Raw genomic sequence first — 12,147 nt, 5'->3', positions numbered from 1 at the left:
AAATCTAGAATAAAAGTAACCTAGACTAAAACCTCTGGGCTTTCAAACCAAGCCAAAATTGTATAGTCTTCAGCAAAGAATGTGCTTCACTGTACCCCATTGTGTTTTACTAAACCATCTGCTGGCATAATATCAATAGTTAACAATAACAATACCAACAAAACATATTTATAACCCACTTTCTATTAAAAAATCGTTATGATCAGCAGTAATAAAATCTAGAATATAGGTCCTTAAAAATGCTTTAATACTATTGTTCATACATAAATAGGTGGCTTCTCTTTCAGAAAAACCTTCTAGACAAATAGTAAAGAACTGTGATTTGAATATAAGGGCTCAAATTCATAAGGGAAGAGTTAAGTAACACCCACTTATATTAGGACTTGTTTTTTTTTGTTTTTTTTCCCCAATTTATTTACCATATTCACTTCTAGTAGAATGGCAAGAAGTCAGAGATCTGAGGGTACTAACGAAAGACAGTATTGACAATTTAACACATAGAAACAAAGGAAAAAGGTTGTTGGCCCTGCGAGAAAATATGCAAATATTTGTTATGTGGCCACGCCACACCTAAGATCTGCCGCCAGCAAACCAAACGCTTAACTGTCGCAGAATGCCTCACCATTTCTTTCTACGTCACTGGAATGAGAGGCGTGGTGTCCATGCTGGACAGGGTTAAAAAACGTAGAAGAGAGCAGATATTAGCTAACAAACGGCCATCGCGGAAAATAATAGAAGGGCAACCCTCCAGTAGGAGGTAAGTAATACACTAATTATATACACTAGTAAACAGTAATAGGCATAGAAAAGGTAAGAAAACGGTGCAAATGTAGATAACCAGTAGTGACCCTAAGGGGAGCCCAAACCATATACCAAATAAAATGGAATGTGAACACAGGACGCCCACCTAGGTATGTGGAATGTGTAGAGGGGAGCTGGGAGTACTATAAAACCACAGAGGTAAGTAACACAGTACCCCCAAGAGACTAGGAAAGAAGGAGTAAATCACTGGATTTTCCCCAAACCACCCAAAAGGAAGGAAAAGAAGAAAATAAGTCACCCAGACAAGACTGCAAGAAACCAGCAGTGGTTTCCAGGAGAAGAAGACCTGTGGAGAGAGGGGACCAAGTCCAAAAGTCACAGTGGAGTCCAGGAGGAGTAGGAGCTACTACCCACCCAGCTGTACTTGCAGGAGTTGGTCAACTGTGAGGAAGGACAGGCCGGACTGATGGATGCAGAAGATGCCCCACGCTGTAGTGTAGATTGCAGACAGATGTCGGTGGAGGAATTCCATCAACAAGCTTTGGCGAAGGCAAATTTGTGGTTAGTGGGAAAGTGGTGCTGCCCTCGGAACAGCAAGGGCCAGGAGGACTCAACCCAGAAGGGGAAGTCAGAGGGGGCCCTCAGTGACAGAGGGAGCCCACAGGAGCAGAGGCAGCACCCACCGGAGTCCCACAGGACGGGGACACAGAAGTCGCAGAAGGAGCCCACGCAGAACTACAGAAAGGGATGCTGCGCCGCAGGAGAACCACTCAGAGGGCTGTGCGTCGCAGGAAGGAGTGCTGGGGACTAGAGCTACATATCACCTGAAGATCCCTTGGAGGAGATGCAAAGAAGCAGTGGCAGCTGTAAGAGACTCACTGAAAGGGAGTACTGTCCTGCGTGGGAAGGCAAGAACTTACCTCCACCAAAGTTGATAGCTAGTAGAGAGGACCAAGAGGAATACTCCGGACCACCACCTGTGATTCAGGATCCATGCAGCTCAGGAGGAAAGGAGATCCACGCAGCCGGTTGTCATTGCAACAGGTGCCTGCGGATGCAGGGGAGTGACTCCTTTACTCCAAGGGAGATTCCTTTATTGTTCCTGTGCAACTGAAAACACGCTACCCTCAGTGGATGCATAGCCGGTGGACATGTTGTAGTTGCTGGCAGGAGCCCTGGAAACAATGTTGTAGAAGAGGTCTTCTTCTTGGAGGCAGGTTGTCGGGTCCTGGAGGTTGCAGTTGCAGTTCTGAAGGCCAGAAGCCGAAGTGGAGGTTGCAGAGGAGTCCTACTGGAATCTTGCAAGCCGAAGCTGAGGACCCACGCAAGAGAGAGACCCTACATAGCCCTGAAAGGGGGATTGGTCACATAGCCAGGTAAGCACCTATCAGGAGGGGGCTCTGACGTCAGCTGCCGGACCTGGCCACTCAGATGCTCCCGAGTTCCCTGACAACCTTGGAAACAAGATGGCAGAACCCAGGGACCCTCTGGAGCAGCACTGAGCAAGGACAGGGGAGTGATCACTCCTCTTTCCATTGTCCAGTTCCGTGCCAGACCAGGGACTGGGGGTCTCTGAACTGGTGGGCACGTGTTTATGCACGGACGGCACCAAATGTGCCCTTCAACGCATACAAGTGGCTTTGGGAGGCTACCCCTCCCAAGCCAGTAAAACCTATTTACAAAGGTAGAGGGTGTTACCTTCTTCTCCCAAAGGAAATCCTTTGTTCTGCCTTCTTGGGTTTGATCAAATCAAGCATCAGGAGAGCAGAACCAGTCTGAGCGGTAGCAGCAGCTTGTACTGCCCGGAAAACCATGTAAGACTAGTGGTAGCAATTCGGGGGGTCCTCTTAGGAGCCTCCAGAGTGCATGGAATCATACTTCCAATACTTGCAACAGTATTGGTGTATGATTTTGACATGTTTGATACCAAACATGCCCAGGTTTGGAGTTACTATTATGTAGCTGGACATAGGTAGTGACCTATGTCGAGTACATGCGTAAAATGGCGTCCCTGCACTCCCAAAGTCCAGGAAAATGGGCCTGGAGGTTGAGGGGGCATCTCTACTAATGCAGGGGTGGCGTCACACACAGGTACCTGCATTCTACCCTCTGGGCTGAGAGGGCCTACCATAGGGGTGACTTATAGCGAACTGGTGCACTGACCTGTAGCGACAACAGGTGCATACACCTGTTTCAAGCAGACTGCAATGGCAGGCCTGCAGAACCCTTTGCATGGGTTCCCTGTGGGTGGCAGAATAACTGCTGTAGCCCATAGTGATCCCCTGCTACCCCAATGCCCTATACCATATACTAGAGACTTACATGGGGGGACCAGTATGCCAACTTTGGGAGGAAAAATGTACAGTTACCAAGTTAGAAGGGAGAGAGCATAATCACTGGGGTCCTGGTTAGCAGGATCCCAATGAACACAGTCAAACACACTAATAACAGGCAGAATAATGGGGGTTACCATGCTAGAAAGAGGCTACTTTCCTACAGGTACTTTCCCTGTCACTGGGAGGAGGCTGATAAAAAGAGATGCACAAATCAGCATGAGCCTTTGTGGCCAGCTCGTGTGGATCTTCCTCTGCAGATCTCAACCTTGCATTTTTTATTAGCAGCTTGCTCTGTTGCCTTGGTGGAAAATTTAGGCTATTGATATCATCAACTCCCACAACCAACATGGACTTGTTGGCTATTCCTTCCATGCCAACTTACCATTCTGCATACTTGACCAGATCAAACCACTTTATGAGACGGAGAAGCTGCCTTGAGCTTTGTGTAAAAATGTAAAAACTTGGGCTCATCTTTATGAAGAAAGTGTTGTAGAAAGCACCATTTATGCCATTTTTCCAACTTTTCTTAGGGAGGGACCTCCCTAGTCTCCCCTTGTATTGGTGAGGTTCGCTCACATGCAGCATATGGGGACTGGTGTGATAAAATCTGCCAGTACTGCTATGGGTTTCCAGTCGGGCCAACCTACTGGACTCGTCATGTAGCAGCCCCTTCCTAAGGGCATTGACTACACCCACTCAACAAACATCCAACCCAGATGTCACCAGGTAGATGACCCTGTCAATAAAAGGCCTGGGTGTGCGAGTTCATGGTCACTTAAGTGTCCATACTGCTTGCGTATGTGTGGTCTGTTTCATTAGCATGTGGGTCTCGGGTCCACTACTTCACTCTATGCATGTCTGTTTTGCTGAACATGTTAAGCACATTGTAATCATGTATTTATCCCTGGAAAGCCAACTTCTCATAAAGAATACTGGTTGCCAGCAAATCTAGAATAAAAGTAACCTAGACTAAAACCTCTGGGCTTTCAAACCAAGCCAAAATTGTATAGTCTTCAGCAAAGAATGTGCTTCACTGTACCCCAATGTGTTTTACTAAACCATCTGCTGGCATACTATCAATAGATAATAATAACAATACCAACAAAACAGATTTATAACCCACTTTCTATTATTAAATCATTATGATCAGCAGTAATAAAAACTACAATATAGGTTCTTAAAAACGCTTTAATACTATTGTTCATACATAAATAGATGGTTTTTCTTTCAGAAAAACATTCTAGACAAATAGTGAAGAACTGTGATTTGAATATAAGGGCTCAAATTCATAAGGGTAGAGTTAAGTAACACCCACTTCTATTAGGACTTGTTTTTTTTTTTGTTTTTTTTGTTTTTTTTTACCATATTCACTTCTATCAGAATGGCAACAAGTCAGAGATATGAGGGTACTAACGAAAGACAGTATTGACAATTTAACACATAGAAACAAAGGAAAAAGGTTGTTGACCCAGCGAGAAAATATGCAAATATTTGTTCTGTGGCCACGCCCCACCTAAGATCTGCCGCCAGCAAACCAAACGCTTAAGTGGCGCAGAATGCCTCACCATGTCTTTGTACGTCACTGGAATGAGAGGCGTGGTGTCCATGCTGGACAGGGTTAAAAAACGTAGAAGAGAGCAGATATCAGCTAACAAACGGCCATCGCAGAAAATAATAGAAGGGCAACCCTCCATTAGGAGGTAAGTAATACACTAATTATATACACTAGTAAACAGTAATAGGCATAGAAAAGGTAAGAACACGGTGCAAATGTAGATAACCAGTAGTGACCCCAAGGGGAGCCCAAACCATATACCAAATAAAATGGAATGTGAACACAGGACGCCCACCTAGGTATGTGGAATGTGTAGAGGGGAGCTGGGAGTACTAGAAAACCACAGAGGTAAGTAACACAGTACCCCCAAGAGACCAGGAAAGAAGGAGTAAATCACTGGATTTTCCCCAAACCACCCAAAAGGAAGGAAAAGAAGAAAAGAAGACACCCAGACAAGACTGCAAGAAACCAGCGGTGGTTTCCAGGAGAAGAAGACCTGTGGAGAGAGGGGACCAAGTCCAAAAGTCACAGTGGAGTCCAGGAGGAGTAGGAGCTACTACCCACCCAGCTGTACTTGCAGGAGTTGGTCAACTGTGAGGAAGGACAGGCCAGACTGATGGATGCAGAAGATGCCCCACGCTGTAGCGTAGATTGCAGACAGATGTCGGTGGAGGAATTCCATCAACAAGCTTTGGCGAAGGCAAATTTGTGGTTAGTGGAAAGTGGTGCTGCCCTCGGAACAGCAATGGCCAGGAGGACTCAACCCAGAAGGGGAAGTCAGAGGGGGCCCTCAGTGACAGAGAAAGCCCACAGAAGCAGAGGCAGCACCCACCGGAATCCCACAGGATGGGGACACAGAAGTCGCAGAAGGAGCCCACGCAGAACTACAGAAAGGGATTCCGCGCCGCAGGAGAACCACTCAGAGGGCTGTGCATCGCAGGAAGGAGTGCTGGGGACTAGAGCTACATATCACCTGAAGATCCCTTGGAGGAGATGCAAAGAAGCAGTGGCAGCTGTAGGAGACTCAGTGAAAGGGAGTACTATCCTGCGTGGGAAGGCAAGAACTTACCTCCACCAAAGTGGGATAGCTAGTAGAGAGGACCAAGAGGACTACTCCAGACCACCACCTGTGATGCAGGATCCATGCAGCTCAGGAGGAAAGGAGATCCACGCAGCCGGTTGTCATTGCAACAGGTGCCTGCGGATGCAGGGGAGTGACTCCTTCAATCCAAGGGATATTCCTTTTTTGTCCTAGTGCAGACTGAAAACACGCTGCCCTCAGTGGATGCATAGCCGGTGGACATGTTGCAGTTGCTGGCAGGAGCCCTGGAAACAATGTTGTAGAAGAGGCCTTCTTCTTGGAGGCAGGTTGTCGGGTCCTGGAGGTTGCAGTTGCAGTTCTGAAAGCCAGAAGCTGAAGTGGAGGTTGCAGAGGAGTCCTACTGGAATCTTGCAAGCCGAAGCTGAGGACCCACGCAAGAGAGAGACCCTACATAGCCCTGAAAGGGGGATTGGTCACCTAGCCAGGTAAGCACCTATCAGTAGGGGGCTCTGACGTCAGCTGCCTGACCTGGCCACTCAGATGCTCCTGAGTTCCCTGACCACCTTGGAAACAAGATGGCAGAACCCAGGGATCCTCTGGAGCAGAACTGAGCATGGACAGGGGAGTGATCACTCCTCTTTCCATCGTCCAAAAATTTGTGCCAGAGCAGGGACTGGGGGTCCCTGAACTGGTGGGCACGTGTTTATGCACGGACGGCACCAAATGTGCCCTTCAACGCATACAAGTGGCTTTGGGAGGCTACCCCTCCCAAGCCAGTAAAACCTATTTACAAAGGGAGAGGGTGTTACCTTCCTCTCCCAAAGGAAATCCTTTGTTCTGCCTTCTTGGGTTTGACCAAATCAAGCAGCAGGAGATCAGAAACCAGTCTGAGCGGTAGCAGCAGCTTGTACTGCCCGGAAAACCATGTAAGACTAGTGGTAGCAATTCGGGGGGTCCTCTTAGGAGCCTCCAGAGTGCATGGAATCATACTTCCAATACTTGCAACAGTATTGGTGTATGATTTTGACATGTTTGATACCAAACATGCCCAGGTTTGGAGTTACTATTATGTAGCTGGACATAGGTAGTGACCTATGTCGAGTACATGCGTAAAATGGCGTCCCCGCACTCCCAAAGTCTAGGAAAATGGGCCTATAGGTTGAGCGGGCATCTCTACTAATGCAGGGGTGGCGTCACACACAGGTACCTGCATTCTACCCTCTGGGCTGAGAGGGCCTACCATAGGGGTGACTTATAGCGAACTGGTGCACTGACCTGTAGCGAAAACAGGTGCATACACCTGTTTCAAGCAGACCGCAATGGCAGGCCTGCAGAACCCTTTGCATGGGTTCCCTGTGGGTGGCAGAATAACTGCTGTAGCCCATAGTGATCCCCTGCTACCCCAATGCCCTATACCATATACTAGAGACTTACATGGGGGGACCAGTATGCCAACTTTGGGAGGAAAAATGAACAGTTACCAAGTTAGAAGGGAGAGAGCATAATCACTGGGGTCCTGGTTAGCAGGATCCCAATGAACACAGTCAAACACACTAATGACAGGCAGAATATTGGGGGTTACCATGCTAGAAAGAGGCTACTTTACTACAGGTACTTTCACTGTCACTGGGAGGAGGCTGATCAAAAGAGATGCACAAATCAGCATTAGCCTTTGTGGCCAGCTCGTCTCGATCTTCCTCTGCAGATCTCAACCTTGCATTTTTTATTAGAAGCTTGCTCTGTTGCCTTGGTGGAAGATTTAGGCTAATGATATCATCAACTCCCACAACCAACATGGATTTGTTGGCTATTCCTTCAATGCCAACTTACCATTCTGCATACTTGACCAGATCAAACCACTTAATGAGACGGAGAAGCTGCCTTGAGCTTTGTGTAAAAATTTAAAAACTTGCGCTCATCTTTATGAAGAAAGTGTTGTAGAAAGCACCATTTATGCAATTTTTCCAAGTTTTCTTAGGGAGGGTCCTCCCTAGTCTCCCCTTGTATTGGTGAGGTTCGCTCACATGCAGCATATGGGGACTGGTGTGATAAAATCTGCCAGAACTGCTTTGGGTTTCCAGTCGGGCCCAACCTACTGGACTCGTCATGTAGCAGCCCCTTCCTAGGGGCATTGACTACACCCACTCAACAAACATCCAACCCAGATGTCACCAGCCAGATGACGCTGTCAATAAAAGGCCCTGGGTGTGCGAGTTCATGGTCACTTAAGTGTCCATACTGCTTGCGTAGGTGTGGTCTGTTTCATTAGCATGTGGGTCTCGGGTCCACTACCTCACTCTATGCATGTCTGTTTTGCTGAACATGTTAAGCACATTGTAATCATGTATTTATCTCTGGAAAGCCAACTTCTCATAAAGAATACTGGTTGCCAGCAAATCTAGAATAAAAGTAACCTAGACTAAAACCTCTGGGCTTTCAAACCAAGCCAAAATTGTATAGTCTTCAGCAAAGAATGTGCTTCACTGTACCCCATTGTGTTTTACTAAACCATCTGCTGGCATAATATCAATAGATAACAATAACAATACCAACAAAACATATTTATAACCCACTTTCTATTAAAAAATCGTTATGATCAGCAGTAATAAAATCTAGAATATAGGTCCTTAAAAATGCTTTAATACTATTGTTCATACATAAATAGGTGGCTTATCTTTCAGAAAAACCTTCTAGACAAATAGTAAAGAACTGTGATTTGAATATAAGGGCTCAAATTCATAAGGGTAGAGTTAAGTAACACCCACTTCTATTAGGACTTGTTTTTTTTTGTTTTTTTTCCCCATTTTTTTTACCATATTCACTTCTAGTAGAATGGCAAGAAGTCAGAGATCTGAGGGTACTAACGAAAGACAGTATTGACAATTTAACACATAGAAACAAAGGAAAAAGGTTGTTGGCCCTGCGAGAAAATATGCAAATATTTGTTCTGTGGCCACGCCACACCTAAGATCTGCCGCCAGCAAATCAAACGCTTAACTGTCGCAGAATGCCTCACCATTTCTTTGTACGTCACTGGAATGAGAGGCGTGGTGTCCATGCTGGACAGGGTTAAAAAACGTAGAACAGAGCAGATATTAGCTAACAAACGGCCATCGGGGAAAATAATAGAAGGGCAACCCTCCAGTAGGAGGTAAGTAATACACTAATTATATACACTAGTAAACAGTAATAGGCATAGAAAAGGTAAGAAAACGGTGCAAATGTAGATAACCAGTAGTGACCCTAAGGGGAGCCCAAACCATATACCAAATAAAATGGAATGTGAACACAGGACGCCCACCTAGGTATGTGGAATGTGTAGAGGGGAGCTGGGAGTACTATAAAACCACAGAGGTAAGTAACACAGTACCCCCAAGAGACTAGGAAAGAAGGAGTAAATCACTGGATTTTCCCCAAACCACCCAAAAGGAAGGAAAAGAAGAAAAGAAGTCACCCAGACAAGACTGCAAGAAACGAGCAGTGGTTTCCAGGAGAAGAAGACCTGTGGAGAAAGGGGACCAAGTCCAAAAGTCACAGTGGAGTCCAGGAGGAGTAGGAGCTACTACCCACCCAGCTGTACTTGCAGGAGTTGGTCAACTGTGAGGAAGGACAGGCCAGACTGATGGATGCAGAAGATGCCCCACGCTGTAGTGTAGATTGCAGACAGATGTCGGTGGAGGAATTCCATCAACAAGCTTTGGCGAAGGCAAATTTGTGGTCAGTGGGAAAGTGGTGCTGCCCTCGGAACAGCAAGGGGCAGGAGGACTCAACCCAGAAGGGGAAGTCAGAGGGGGCCCTCAGTGACAGAGAGAGCCCACAGGAGCAGAGGCAGAACCCACCGGAGTCCCACAGGACGGGGACACAGAAGTCGCAGAAGGAGCCCACGCAGAACTACAGAAAGGGATGCTGCGCCGCAGGAGAACCACTCAGAAGGCTGTGCGTCGCAGGAAGGAGTGCTGGGGACTAGAGCTACATATCACCTGAAGATCCCTTGGAGGAGATGCAAAGAAGCAGTGGCAGCTGTAAGAGACTCACTGAAAGGGAGTACTGTCCTGCGTGGGAAGGCAAGAACTTACCTCCACCAAAGTTGATAGCTAGTAGAGAGGACCAAGAGGACTACTCCGGACCACCACCTGTGATTCAGGATCCATGCAGCTCATGAGGAAAGGAGATCCACGCAGCCGGTTGTCATTGCAACAGTTGCCTGCGGATGCAGGGGAGTGACTCCTTTACTCCAAGGGAGATTCCTTTTTTGTTCCTGTGCAACTGAAAACACGCTGCCCTCAGTGGATGCATAGCCGGTGGACATGTTGCAGTTGCTGGCAGGAGCCCTGGAAACAATGTTGTAGAAGAGGTCTTCTTCTTGGAGGCAGGTTGTCGGGTCCTGGAGGTTGCAGTTGCAGTTCTGAAGGCCAGAAGCCGAAGTGGAGGTTGCAGAGGAGTCCTACTGGAATCTTGCAAGCCGAAGCTGAGGACCCACGCAAGAGAGAGACCCTACATAGCCCTGAAAGGGGGATTGGTCACCTAGCCAGGTAAGCACCTATCAGGAGGAGGCTCTGACGTCAGCTGCCGGACCTGGCCACTCAGATGCTCCCGAGTTCCCTGACAACGTTGGAAACAAGATGGCAGAACCCAGGGACCCTCTGGAGCAGCACTGAGCAAGGACAGGGGAGTGATCACTCCTCTTTCCATTGTCCAGTTTCGTGCCAGACCAGGGACTGGGGGTCCCTGAACTGGTGGGCACGTGTTTATGCACGGACGGCACCAAATGTGCCCTTCAACGCATACAAGTGGCTTTGGGAGGCTACCCCTCCCAAGCCAGTAAAACCTATTTACAAAGGGAGAGTGTGTTACCTTCCTCTCCCAAAGGAAATCCTTTGTTCTGCCTTCTTGGGTTTGATCCAATCAAGCAGCAGGAGAGCAGAAACCAGTCTGAGTGGTAGCAGCAGCTTGTACTGCCCGGAAAACCATGTAAGACTAGTGGTAGCAATTCGGGGGGTGCTCTTAGGAGCCTCCAGAGTGCATGGAATCATACTTCCAATACTTGCAACAGTATTGGTGTATGATTTTGACATGTTTGATACCAAACATGCCCAGGTTCGGAGTTACTATTATGTAGCTGGACATAGGTAGTGACCTATGTCGAGTACATCCGTAAAATGGCGTCCCCGCACTCCGAAAGTCCAGGAAAATGGGCCTGGAGGTTGAGGGGGCATCTCTACTAATTCAGGGGTGCCGTCACACACCGGTACTTGCATTCTAACCTCTGAGCTGAGAGGGCCTACCATAGGGGTGACTTATAGCGATCTGGTGCACTGACCTGTAGCGAAACCGGGTGCATACACCTGTTTCAAGCAGACTGCAATGGCAGGCCTGCAGAACCCTTTGCATGGGTTCCCTGTGGGTGGCAGAATAACTGCTGTAGCACATAGTGATCCCATGCCACCCCAATGCCCTATACCATATACTAGAGACTTACATGGGGGGACCAGTATGTCAACTTTGGGAGGAAAAATGTACAGTTACCAAGTTAGAAGGGAGAGAGCATAATCACTAGGGTCCTGGTTAGCAGGATCCCAATTAACACAGTCAAACACACTAATAACAGGCCGAATAATGGGGGTTACCATGCTAGAAAGAGGCTACTTTCCTACAGGTACTTTCCCTGTCACTGGGAGGAGGCTGATAAAAAGAGATGCACAAATCAGCATGAGCCTTTGTGGCCAGCTCGTTTGGATCTTCCTCTGCAGATCTCAACCTTGCATTTTTTATTAGCAGCTTGCTCTGTTGCCTTGGTGGAAAATTTAGGCTAATGATATCATCAACTCCCACAACCAACATGGATTTGTTGGCTATTCCTTCCATGCCAACTTACCACTCTGCATACTTGGCCAGATCAAACCACTTAATGAGACGGAGAAGCTGCCTTGAGCTTTGTGTAAAAATGTAAAAACTTGGGCTCATCTTTATGAAGAAAGTGTTGTAGAAAGCACCATTTATGCCATTTTTCCAACTTTTCTTAGGGAGGGTCCTCCCTAGTCTCCCCTTGTATTGGTGAGGTTTGCTCACATGCAGCATATGGGGACTGGTGTGATAAAATCTGCCAGAACTGCTTTGGGTTTCCAGTCTGGCCCAACCTACTGGACTCGTCATGTAGCAGCCCCTTCCTAGGGGCATTGACTACACCCACTCAACAAACATCCAACCCAGATGTCGCCAGGCAGATGACCCTGTCAATAAAAGGGCCTGGGTGTGCGAGTTCATGGTCACTTAAGTGTCCATACTGCTTGCGTATGTGTGGTCTGTTTCATTAGCATGTGGGTCTCGGGTCCACTACCTCACTCTATGCATGTCTGTTTTGCTGAACATGTTAAGCACATTGTAATCATGTATTTATCCCTGGAAAGCCAACTTCTCATAAAGAATACTGGTTGCCAGCAAATCTAGGATAA

General features: G+C 47.4%; 1 pseudogene; it reads right to left on the bottom strand.

Annotated features, from left to right (window-relative positions):
* Positions 1–270: 270 nt before the first annotated feature.
* LOC138294314 (U7 small nuclear RNA) lies at positions 271–325 on the bottom strand (annotated as a pseudogene).
* Positions 326–12,147: the final 11,822 nt, after the last annotated feature.

Source organism: Pleurodeles waltl, chromosome 4_2 (genome assembly GCF_031143425.1).
Source record: "Pleurodeles waltl isolate 20211129_DDA chromosome 4_2, aPleWal1.hap1.20221129, whole genome shotgun sequence".
Classification (NCBI taxonomy): domain Eukaryota; kingdom Metazoa; phylum Chordata; class Amphibia; order Caudata; family Salamandridae; genus Pleurodeles; species Pleurodeles waltl.
The sequence above is the reverse complement of the archived record's forward strand: the minus strand, read 5'-3'. Positions and strand labels throughout refer to the sequence as shown.